Source organism: Centropristis striata, chromosome 1 (genome assembly GCF_030273125.1).
Source record: "Centropristis striata isolate RG_2023a ecotype Rhode Island chromosome 1, C.striata_1.0, whole genome shotgun sequence".
Taxonomy (NCBI): domain Eukaryota; kingdom Metazoa; phylum Chordata; class Actinopteri; order Perciformes; family Serranidae; genus Centropristis; species Centropristis striata.
This window is the reverse complement of record NC_081517.1, coordinates 1,607,878-1,619,623: the sequence shown is the minus strand read 5'-3', so window position 1 is coordinate 1,619,623 and position 11,746 is coordinate 1,607,878. Positions and strand designations below refer to the sequence as shown.

The 11,746-nt window shown below is 35.9% G+C and overlaps 1 protein-coding gene and 1 long non-coding RNA gene across 3 annotated transcripts in view; both read left to right on the top strand.

Moving 5' to 3' along the window:
* Positions 1–11,746, top strand: part of gnav1 (guanine nucleotide binding protein (G protein) alpha v1) — a 57,867-nt gene that overhangs the window by 27,638 nt on the left and 18,483 nt on the right. The gene's annotated exons all lie outside the window — the stretch shown is intronic.
* On the top strand, positions 3,163–3,921 carry LOC131984764 (uncharacterized). The gene is made up of 2 exons (XR_009395596.1): positions 3,163–3,220; positions 3,725–3,921. It is a non-coding gene; the product is annotated as an uncharacterized LOC131984764 (long non-coding RNA).

The following is an 11,746-nucleotide window of genomic DNA, read 5'->3' as shown; positions in this document are numbered from 1 at the left end:
GGTATTTTATTTTGAAAATATACCGGTGTTTTATTTTGTGTCTGTGCAAGACTTCCTGTCCGGAACGATCTGCTCTGTGCTGAATTTATGCGTAGTGCTCCGTCGTCCGACAAAAATAGAAGCTCTGCGCAAGTGTTGCGAGGGCTGTCGGATGGCCCTGCGTTGTCGGACTCATTACGCAGCGGATCTGCAGTCGGTGGAATGTCACACATTGATTATAATGGGTGCGTAACGGCTCCGACGACGGATCTGCAGCCGTTACGCATCCAGTGGAATCCAGGCGTCAGTCTGCTGCCGTCAGGTCGCACCTCCTCACTCCTCTTCTTTAGCTGTGACACTCTTATCTCTGCAGCTGGTGATAGGAGATGAAGATGTGCAGCTTCATTCAATACGTCAATATGGCGCCTATCATTAGTCTTTACACTCATCCACTGACAGCACACGCATTTAAAGGTGTTATCAGTGGAGGAGCAGAGGACGGGGACCTGATGTCAGGTGATCATATTCATCTCTGATCAATGAGCCGCTGTCACATAATACCAACTTCTTTATCGTCCTTCAGTGGCTCATCTCATTTCCTGAAGCCGCTGATGGACATGACAGGACGATAGATATTAATGAACTTGATTTTTTTCTGCAGCCTGACTGATGTAGAGCAGACCAGCATCAAAGACAAAGGCAGTAATCACTGCTGTTACTGGTTTTGGATTAGGCTCATTTTGTGATTTGATGGAGAAATAGAGTCTGCACACTACGTAAAGCTCCCATCAACGCATGGTTATTATCACCAGTGTGACATTTTGAGCGCCATGCTCCTTTTCAGACAGCTGGTGCTCCACATGTGACCTAGGCTGTAAGATAAATATTACACTGCAAAAAAGACAACTTGTATTTTTTGACCTAAAACAGTGATTTAAGTTGGTAAAACTTAAATAAATATAAATTATTGACATTTAGGGCAATAATGTAAGTTAGCACAACAAAGGAAGCCAGTTGTCTGCTCAAAAACAAGTTGGTGAGTTGTTGTTACTTATATCTTTAAGTTGGGGTTCACAACAAGGGACAATAGTTCTGATAACTCTTATTTCTTTGTTGGGAAATGCGGGAAAGCGGTGAAATTCGGTCATTAGCGAAAGCTAGCGGCTAACTGATGCTAGCGGCTAACTGATGCTAGCGGCGCTGCTTGTTACAGCTACAAGAGTAGCCATTAGCGTATCAATGCTAACTCAAAATTGTGGTAGCAACATTAGCTGACATTTCATAGCGGCTTTACAATCGTGCCAATTCAGCAACATGCAGAAATAAGGATTAAAAGTTATTACAATGTAAAATGCGATTAAAGAGATTTAAAGTGGCAAATCTGTGAAAAAGTCGCAAATTTCTGAGAAAAAAGTGGGAAAAAAGCGACTTTTTTCTTGCAGATTCACCACTCTAAATCTCATAAATCTGCAAACTTTTTCTGGTAGATTTGACACCATAATCTCATAAACTTTTTTCTCTAAATATTACCCCCCTCCCCCGGGTCCATATGTTTTTTTTTGTTTTTGTTTTTTTACACATTCTGGCAGTATGTAATATCCTCCAATATTCTCTAGGGTTGAAATTTGGAATTTGCAAGTATTTCAATGAGTTTCCTATTAAGGGTTAAAAACATGACTATGATACAGGGTGCTTGGATATTTTAAAAATGCTGATTTTACTACCCAAATACAAATTCTAATAATAACCTTGATTTGAAAAAAGGGAATCTCTTGTAACAAGCCTGACTGTCTAACCCTGGGGTGGGCAATTAATTTCCCCAAGGGGCCACATGACCAATACCACGAAGGTTGCAGGGGCCGGACCAAAACTCTGAACTAAATTCTGCTCAATATTAATGTAATCACTTTATAAAACACAGTAAATTATCTGGTTTTGAGCTGCTACTGATAGGAATACATGTTATGATAAGACTGTTAATGTGGAGTAAATCAAATATAGCAGTAAAAAGTAGTAAATACTCCAATCACTATATCACTTTTCCATTTATTTTAAACACAACTGTAAATTACCTTTAGTGTTTTACAATGTTGTGGTGCTTTTATTTTGAAAAGGTGCTGTCCAGTGTGAAACAGGTGCTTTAATTTTGAAAGGTATATCTTATATATTCTTCTGTCATATATATTAGTGGCTATATTTGTTGTCTTAACTGTAGTAAAAGTGCTTGTTAGCCCTAGTGCTAATGCTAATGTTTGCTATTTTTCAAAATAAAAGCACCGCGGTTATATTGATTTCTAATTTCTGGGTGGGCCGGACAAGGACAGCCAACAGGTCAGGTCTAACCTCTGTGACATGTTCACCATCTTAGCTTAACATGCTATCATTTGCTAATTATCACTACACAAATGATACAAATAAAGTGCTGAGGCTGCTGTCATTAGTTCTGCAGGTGTTTGATAATCAACTGAACTTCCAGACGGATTGACACTGAACATTGTGGTCCGTGGAAGTGGAGGTCGGTATTTAAAGCGTCGGCTCACAGCGGCAGCATGAAGGATTGTGGGTGATTTTCCAGCAGTTGGTTTTATTGGAGGAGTAATGAGCCGTGGAGAGTTAACAAGGAGACATTCAGCACGACACACATTTCATTCTGAGTCTATCACTTCTGCAAAATCAGATTACTTTCTTCTTTGTATTTCTATCCGAGGAGCTCGTCTTCTCTACCACAATAACAACCTGTCCTTCATACGCGCTCCACATTAGCTCTTATATGACATTATAATAATAAAAGACTAACCTCAGATCTTCATAAGGGCTCTGTTTAGCATATAAACATCGTAGAGCGAGTCAGTGTCTCAGCACATGACTTCAGTCTGGGGCTTTTGTGTCACATCTAAATGCTTCTTGTACGTCTCTGGATGCCACTGACTTGTGTGTCTTTTTTGCATTTTGCACCGTACACACACACACACACACACACACTCTTGTACGTCTATCTTTGTGAGGACCCTCATTGTAACGGTGAATTCCCTTGCAAGGTTATGATAGTTTTGGATTTTTCTTTAGTTTTAGTTTTAATTTTGTTGTGAATTTTTGTTTTCAATTTCAGTTAGTTTTTAGAGCGAGTTTGCTAGTTTTAGTTTAGTATTTATTTTTTTGAAATTATTAGTTTTAGTTTAGTTTTTATTAGTTTTAGTTTTTTGTAATGGGGTTTTATTTGTTGGGTGGGAGATTAAAAGAGGTCACAGTAAATTTTCCCTTTGTTTCCTTTGTCTTATGGATCTTCAAAAAGTTGACAAAGATGAAAACGAAGGACTTTTTCACTATAATTTTAGTAAGTTTTAGTTAGTTTTGTAACCACACAATACAGTTTCAGTTAATTTTTTAAACTCTCATTTTTGAGAGGACCGGCCACTTTGCAAAAATGTCCCCACTCTGTTGGTTAAAAACGTCTTCCGGTCCTCACTATGTAGGAAGTACAAGAACACACACACACACACACTCTTGTACTTCTATCTTTGTGAGGACCCTCATTGTAACAATGAATTCCCTTGCAAGGTTATAATAGTTTTGGATTTTTCTTTAGTTTTAGTTTTAATTTTGTTGTGAATTTTTGTTTTCAAATTCAGTTTTCAAATTCATAGTTTTAATGATTTTTTTAGAGTGAGTTTGCTAGTTTTAATTTAGTATTTATTAGTTTTAGTTTTTTGTAATGGGGTATTTGTTGGGTGGGAGATTAAAAGAGGTCACAGTAAATTTTGCCTTTATTTCCTTTGTCTGATCCATCTTCATTATGTATGAAAAAAGTTGACAAAGACGAAAACGAAGGACATTTTCACTATAATTTTAGTTAGTTTTGTAACCACACAATACAGTTTCAATTAATTATCATTATCATGTGACCTTTAACCCTTAAAACAAAGTCTGAAATCTCAAAAAAGCCTTTAAAGAAGTGAGGACCGGCCGAAATGACCTCACTTGCAAAAATGTCCTCACAATGTTGGTTAAAAACGTGTCCTGGTCCTCACTATGTAGGAAGTACAAGAACACACACACACACACACACGTTCATACTTCTATACTTGTGAGGACCCTTGTAACAACCGTAAACATCGTAGAGCGAGTCAGTGTCTCAGCAGATGACTTCAGTCTGGGGCTTTTGTGTCACATCTAAATGCTTCTTGTACGTCTCTGGATGCCACTGACTTGTGTGTGTTTTTGCATTTTGCACCGTACACACACACACACACACACACACACACACACACACACACACACACACATGAGGGACTGACTGGAGTATATCACATCAGGAAAGGTTTCACCAGCAATAAACGCTTTGATGATAACCGTATATCTGTTTTTCCTCGCAGTCTTAACGTGTGCGTCATCCTTGAGTCACTCAGGAGCGTGTTGTTAATTTATTTTATTTTTTTAATTGTTTCTTACAAAACTTGTGATGGTGACGTCACCACAAGGTGACAGTGTGAGAGGGGGGGGGGCAGAGTCCCAGGTGGTGCTGCAGGATCACACACCCCTCTCGCTTATCTGCTGAATTCTTTAGGAGATAAATAATTGGGTTAATTGACACCGAGCGCCATGAGTGTGTGTGTGTGTGTGTGTCTTTGTGTGTGTAAGTTCATGCCTGTGACTTGGAGAGATCAAGCCTGTGGGGTTGATGAAGAGCTTAGCATAAGTCGATGTAATTATTTCAAACTTAGCAACAAAAAGGATCTTAAAGGGATTTGGAGAAGTAGACGGTGTGTGTTTGTCAGAAAGAGCGAGCATGAGTTCTTCCATTCAGACATAGACAGTATGTTTTAGTAGTTTTACTGACTAATAATTAACAAATGATTTCCTTAATCATAAGTAGAGATACTGGATTTTTGGAAAACATTCAGCAGAGGTTTAGGAGCGCAGCAGAGACTGCAGAGTTAATAGTGAACGCAGGTTTCTGCTGCAGCTTGGACTCATTTAGTAAATATTGTATCTATAACACAAAGGGAAGCTGCCTCGCTGTGTTCAATGACTCTTTTGTTGGTGGATACTTGAGGTTTCTCAGCCAGCATCTGCGCCCTGCACTCCTCTATTTATTATTCAAGAATTGTTTCATGTTGAACTTTACTGTTTTAAACAATTCTGGCCTTTTCAGTATTGCTGCAGTACGTGTTTGCTCTGCAAAATCTGCAAATTTTAAATCACAAATTAAAAATGCATGCCATGGGGGCCACTAAGGCTGAGTCCTTGTTGAAGCGGACCCGGGTTCAAATCCGGCCAGAAGTCCCTTTGCTGCATGTCTCGACCTTTTTTTTTTTCATATATATCTTTATTGGGTTGTCAGGACATAATACATATTCAATCAGAAAAGGTACAATTCACCCATTTTTCCCCCTTTTAGAACAACCCCCCGCCCCCCGAACCAGAGAGTCATATTCACATAAAATAAGCAAAAAACAATAAATAGTAATGATAATGAGAAAATACAACTCTCTCCCCCTCAGGAAAAAACAGGAGGGGTGAACAGTAGCCAAATAAACAATTATAAAAAATGAAAAATGAAAAATAAAAATAAAATATACATACATACATATACATACACATAAAACCAAACAAATAATAATACTAAATAAATAAATAAATAAAATAAAAAGGGACATTTAGAGGAGATATACAGAATGCTTGGAAAATACAAACAAAAAATAGCAATAACAATTTGTATATGTTGTGCTTAGAGTTTGACCACCAAATCAGTATACTAAAAACAATTACTGGCCATTTAAAAGTTATATCAATTTATCTTAATTAGAACCATCTATGTTTGTCTCGACCTTTTAAAAAAAAAAAAATGCATGCAGTCTATAATGCATACCATGTGTCCCTAATATTACCAAGTTGATTGTTGAATCTTTTTGTCATTTTGCATCAGGGCAGCTGAATATGAAACCATTCTACAGGCAAGCATACAATTTAACATAAACAGGAAATACAGTTTTTAAGAAAAGTTAATAATAAATACATATTTAAACTGGTTTAAATTAAGCGGCAACCTCAGGGGATAAAAAATGAAGCCGACATGAAAGCGCAGTTCCTCGAATCAATCCCCATAAATAAAGCAGCACAGCATAAAAAAATATGTTTACAGCCTGGTACAAAAACAGTTGGTCTGGTCAGTAGAGCCACTTTTTTTTTTTTCTCCACAATATTTTTATTGAATTTTACACATTTATAGACAGCAGTGGAACATGATCACCAAGTTACATTTCTCATAGAAAAAGATACATCCCATTTCACATATTCCACATAACACAAGTAAATTGACAAACAAAACCAGACAAAACAAAACAAAAGAGAGAAAAACAACAACAACAACTGTAGAGCCACTTTAGTCCTCTGGTGTCCCCGATCAAACTGACGAGATCAAATCACACGACTTCTTTATGACGTCACAACGAAGCTGTGTGGAGTCCTGCCGTCAGCTATAGATAGAGATAAGATCAAAAACATAGTGATGAAATTAGTGTGAAAATATATTACTAGATGTTATCCTCATTTGACCTCTTACAGGTGCATCTCAATAAGTTATAATATCATAGAAAAGTTTATTTATGTCAGAAATAATAAATGATATAAATCCATTAAACACAGAATGAAACATTTCATGTCTTCATTTATTTCATTTCTTCTAATTATAATGATAATGGCTTACATTTAATGAAGACCTAAAATTCAGTGTCAGTGTCAAAAAAATGTGGATATTACAAAAGACCAATTTTAAAAAGTGTGTTTAATATGGAAATGTTGGCCTCTGAAAAGTATGTCATCTATATGACTCAATACTTGGTTGGAGCTGTTTGACTTTAACTACTGGAAATGGACTTTTCCATCATATTCTAATTTATTGAGATGCACATGTTATATTTGTAGCCTTTGTTCACATTTGCAACATGCAGCAACTTCATTGAGCATGATTGTGTTTCTGAAAGTAAAAAAAATATTTTTTTAAATTGATTTTATATATGTTTTGCAGAATAAATATGATTGAAAAATGGACAAATTGCCCAAAACCTCGACTTCCGACTTCCAACTATATATATATATATATATATATATATGCAAAATACCAACTTTAAAGGTGAAATTAAGCATTATTTTTTTAAGGCCAACATAAATATTCAATCAATATCACTTTTAAATGTTGCAGTTGGTATTTTGCATATATATATACATAAAAAGCCACTGAGCCTCCACTATATCCTTGCTCTGACTCTAGACTATAGATCCAGAAACTTAATTTCCTCATCTTTGATTGCCTACTTACAAAAAAACTAAGGGGAAATGGTCCAATGACTGTGCAAGATGGGCAATTTGGTGGCCATTTGATACAAATTAGAAGGTCAAAAACTCAAAATTTTGCTTGGGAACCATTTTTTTTGGACTCAGCACCCTTGAGATATGTAAGGTAGGCCGGTTCCTGACTTGTACCCATAAATGCTCCTCACTTCTTATAGGAGGCCTTTATTCTGAAATCCGTCTAGACTATTTGGCCCAAACTTAAGTTCCCTTTGTGCATTGAAGATGCTCTGAATAATGAATGTGACCAAATGTTCATTATTTGCATAATTTAAATTTCATACCATCTACGGGCAGCACAATGACCCCACACCGTACACAGTGGCATATCAGTGTCTTCTTGCAGAATATTTAACTATTCTCATAGGATGGTCGAGGAAGTTGTTCGCTGAATCATTTGTTGATTTGTTGGAAACACTAACATGACTCCTTCTTCATTCTTTCTCTCCTTTTTATCCTCCTGTATCTCTTCTTCCCTTTGTCAGTGCTGTTGCATGTCAAAGTGGATTTATAGAGCAGCCTCAGTTGACCAAAGTGCTGTACAGTTATTAAAATACAATAAACAGGGTTCATACGGATGCTTGAAATCCTTGAAAATGCTTAAATTTTAATGTTGTACTTTTTTTAAGGTTTGAAAAGTGCTTGGATTTTGGAAAAAGTGCTTGAAAATGCTTGAAATTCTTACTGCATGTCTCTTGCATTCTGACTATAGATAATCACATGTTCAATGGAAAAAATACTAAATTGAATATTGAGATTACCAAACTGTTTTGGTTGTTAAAAGTGTAAAACCAACGCTGTTGGTATGGTTGAGTGAAATTTCCCCTTTTAGCATATAAGTACTCATCTAAAACATGCAACTTACAACCGTTGTAATACTGGAAAAGCTTGAAAATGGACCTTGAAAGTCCTTGAAAAGTGCTTGAATTTGACCACTGAAAAAGTGTCTGAACCTTGAATAAAAATCATGCACAAATATAGTAATAAATAAAAACAATGAAACAATAAAATACTAAAACAATAAAATAGTAATAAAAACTCAAGCTAAAAACAGAGTTACAGTTAAAAAAGGAAATAAAAGAATAAAAAGTTTTAAAAAAAAGCCAAGGATTCTTGCCTAGCTGGGACTGAACGCCAAGGAGAATAAATAGGTTTTTAATAATGTTTTAAAGTGCTCAACAGACTGTGCAGCTCTGGCCTGGAGAGGTAGTTTGTTCCACAGAGAAGACTCCGTCCCCACAAGTCCAGAGTCTGGACCAAGGTTATTATAGCTAACGAAAACTAACGAAATAACGAAAAATAGAATTGAAAAAACATTTTCGTTAACTGAAATAAAATAAAAACTAGAGTTTTTAAAAAAACAATAACTAACTGAAACTGTATTTTGTGGTTACAGAACTAACTAAAACTAACTAAAATTATAGTGAAAATGTCCTTAGTTTTCGTCTTTGTCAACTTTTTTCATTCATAATTCAGTGTTTCTATTTGAACATGCAACACATGGTGAATATGTTTACTGAGACTGGGATGTTTACACTAGAACCAAAATTCAAAACACCCAGAACTGTAAGAGTTAATAACCTTATTGGGGCTGAGATGATAAACCAAAGGAAATAAAGGAAACATTTATTATGACCACTTTGAATCTCGCACCCAACACATAGCCCATTACAAAAAAACTAAAACTAATAAAAACTAAACTAAAACTAAGCATTTTCAAAAAATAAAAACTAAGCTAAAACTAGAAAACTCACTCTAAAAACTAACTAAAACTAACTGAATTTGAAAACAAAAATTCACAACAAAATTAAAACTAAAACTAATGAAAAATCCAAAACTATTATAACCTAAGTCTGGACCAGTTCAGAGTCTGGACCAGGACCAGTCCAGAGTCTGGACCAGGACCAGGACCAGGACCAGCTGTTAGACCACCTAGTGCTCTGGAAGTACTGTGGGGTTTAAAAGCTCTGATAAATAAGACGAGCCCGACCATTTAAGCACTTAAAAACAATTAATAAATCCTTAAACTGGATCCTAAAGTGTACAGGTAGCCAGTGCAAAGATGCAGGATGGTGGTAATGTGCTCACGCCGTTTCTTCCCAGTCAGCAGCGGGCGGCTGTGTTTCTATGTTCACTGACCGTCAAATACACAATCAATGACTGTGGGTCTGACTGATCACCACTTGTCAATCTGCTGGAAAAACTCCAATTTAAAGCACATGTTTTCAGGTGTGGAGGCTCACGTTCTCCCCTCTGAAAAAAACAACATGATATTGTGTCAGTTTTCATATGAATTCTTTGACAAAAGGAAGCCGTGCAGACAAAAATATCACACCCTCAATTATCGGTAAATTAACAGCTCCGGGTCTCATTATCTCATTATTACAACACTCAAGCCATCATCTCTCCACTTTGTGTGTGCATGCAAATGAGAAGTGTGTGTGTGTGTGTGTGTGTGTGTGTGTGTGTGTGTGTGTGTGTGTGTGTGTGTGTGTGTGTGTGTGTGTGTGTGTGTGTGTGTGTGTGTGTGTGTGTTTTACAACCAGACAAAATCTATTTTGCATCCAGACATCCTGTTTGACCTTTGACCCCTCAGTATATTAACGATCTGGGTTTTTTCCTGCATCATTAACTTCAACTGCTCTGATAATTACAATTACAAAGCTGCAGATGAGGTGAACATTATGGGGCGAGGAAGGAAAAGGAGGCTGTAAACTGAAAACGAGCTGTGTAACAGTCTGCAGATTGACCCTTTTTTTAAATTTTACCTGATAAACAACTTTTAAGCTGCTGTCTTGGCCGAGTCACAGTGAGATTATGGATATAAACCAACATGGTCTCACAGGAATCCGTGAAACTGACACGGATTTCCCTACAATGCAAGTTAATGACAGTCATATCCCGTGGCTATTCCAACATACAAGGTGATTATGTACACTACTGGTCAGAAGTTTTAGAACACACCAACTTTTCCAGAATTTTATTGAAAATGATGCAGTTTAATGTCTCAGTGTACTCTGAAATTAATGCACATTTGCAACATTTAAAATTCTTGATTGAGCATGATAGTGTTTTGAAAGTAAAAAAAAAGATTCAAAATCACATTTTATGTTGGACTAAAGGACAAAAAAAAGACACAAAATGACAAAAAAAAGACACAAAAAGACAAAATGACTAAAAAAAGACACAAAATGACTAAAAAAAGACACAAAATGACTTACAAAGACATGAAAAGAATTTAAAAAATGGACAAAATAGCCCAAGACTCCATAGAGTTAAATTGTTAACCCATTTCTTGTTCCCTGAAAAAGGCCTACTTGTATAATTCTGAAATGTACATTATTTTCCAGTTTTGGTTAAGCTTACCTTTTTTTATTTACCTCTGGCAGTTCACCACTTACCTTTGGACCCTTTCAAGCTGTTCATTTGACTTGAACTGCTTGAATTTCAATAAAAAAATGGAAAAATTGGGGTGTTCTAAAACTTTTGACCAGTAGTGTACATTCACTGAGTGAATATTTAGAAAATAAAACATATATTTCTCGCTAGAAATGTGATCAAAATCCATTTTTATGCAGAAACTAAGATTGATTTTTTTTCACTAAAAATGAGAGAACTGTCCGCCATGTTTTTTGTTCTGACCGCCGGGACCTTGAAAGTCACGTGACTTGGAACAAACCAATAGGAACAAATATCCATGGAATAGCCACGGGATATGACTGTTGTCATTAACTTGCATTGTAGTGAAATGTGTTGATGTTAGCATTTAGCTGAAAGCCTTACTGTTCATACCATAGACTGTTTATAAAGATGGACGACTTGCATGTATCAATTTACAACCACTGATCAAAAATTAAGCCAAAATATCATCTCAATAAATTAGAATATGATGGAAAAGTCCATTTCCAGTAGTTCAAGTCAAACAGCTCCAACCAAGTATTGAGTCATATAGATGGACATACTCTTCAGAGGCCAACATTTACATATTGAACATACTTTTTAAAATCGGTCTTTTGTAATCAAATTTTTTGGAGACACTGAATTTTAGGTATTCATTAAATGTAAGCCATAATCATTATAATTAGAAGAAATTAAATAAATGAAGACATGAAATGTTTCATTCTGTGTGTAATGGATCTATATAATGTGTTGTTTCCTCTTTTTGAATTGAATTACTGACATTAATTAACTTTTCTATGATATTCTAATTTATTGAGATGCACCTGTATACACCTGCCTGGCCAATCATGAATTAATCACAGCTGTCAATCAAGACATCACATCCCTTTGTAGAGAAGTAAATACCAAATTAAAAACAAACTTATGAGAAAAAGTAACACTTAGAACAAACATCAGCGTGACAAGAACAACCTAAAATGACATAAACCATCTTTGGAAAAAAATGAGTTTTTAGTTT